Here is a 1204-nt window from a genome sequence, read left to right on the forward strand (position 1 = left end):
AAAATATATGAAACAAAAACTGATAGAATTGAAAAATAAACAAATACACAAAGATTTCAACACACCTCTCAATAATTGATAGTAAAAGTATATAGAAAATCAATAATGATATAGAAGACAACACTATCAACTTGACCTAACTGACATTTATAAAACACTTCAAAAAACAACACAATATACATTCCTTTTGCATGGCCATTGAACAATGAACAAATTAGACCATATTCTCAGCCATAAAATAATTAAATAAACAAAACTCCTCTTCCTGGTGGGGGTTGGGCATGAGGTCCTGGTCCTTGTAATGTAGAGAGGCAGAAGGAAAGGGCTCTGGCCCTCTCAGCATCATGTCTTCAGTGCCCAATAGTTTCCAGTCCAGAGGTTCTATACTCAAGCACTGGGACACAGTTAAAGCCAACAAGCAAATACATACATTTATTTATTTACACAACACATTTAAAAGTATTGAAATTATGCAAAGAATGGTCTCACCCTGGCCAGCATGGCTCAGTTGGTTGGAGTGTCATCAGTTAGACCAAAGGTCAAGGGTTTGATTCCCCTTCAGGGCATGTATCAGAGCTTTGGGTTCTATCCCTGGTTGGAATATGTGAGGGAAGGCAGCCTTATGATGATGTTTCTCTCTCACATCAATATATCTCCCTCTCTCATTGATGTTTCTCTCTCTTTCCCTCCCTCCTTCCCACACTCCCTCTCTCTCTAAAAGTAAAGAAAAAAGGTGTCTTTAGGTGAGGATAAAAAAAGGCATGCTCTCTGACAAAATAAAATTTAATTGATTTTATTATATTAGGTTAAATTAGATCAAAAGAAGAAAGTTTCCTAGAAAATTCCCAAATATTTGGAACCTGAATAACATACCACTAAATAATTGATAGGACAAGGGAGGAAATCAAAAGTAAAATTATAAAGCATTTTGAACTAAATTAAAGTGAAAACATTAAAAAAATTGTGGGATGCAGCTAAAGATATGGTTAGAAGAGTTATAGCACTAAATGTGTATATTAGAAAATGTTAAATATCTCAAAATAATGACCTTATGAAACTAGAAGACAAATTGCAAATTAAACCTAAAGTAAACAAACTTAAACCTAAAGTAAAGATGGCACAAATCAAATATACTGAAAACAGAAAAACAAAGAAATGCTCATTCTTTAAGAATGTCAATAATATAGACAAACCTCTAGCTAGA

At 33.6% G+C, this 1204-nt stretch overlaps 1 non-coding gene across 1 annotated transcript; it reads left to right on the plus strand.

The window, feature by feature from the left end:
• Window positions 1-258: 258 nt before the first annotated feature.
• LOC123827857 lies at window positions 259-405 on the plus strand. Its single transcript, XR_006787357.1, has one exon. It is a non-coding gene; the product is annotated as a small nucleolar RNA SNORA57 (small nucleolar RNA).
• The last annotated feature ends 799 nt before the right edge of the window (window positions 406-1204 follow it).

Source organism: Phyllostomus hastatus, unplaced genomic scaffold (assembly GCF_019186645.2).
Source record: "Phyllostomus hastatus isolate PE091 unplaced genomic scaffold, TTU_PhHast_1.1 phas_contig_90, whole genome shotgun sequence".
In the NCBI taxonomy this organism is placed as follows: domain Eukaryota; kingdom Metazoa; phylum Chordata; class Mammalia; order Chiroptera; family Phyllostomidae; genus Phyllostomus; species Phyllostomus hastatus.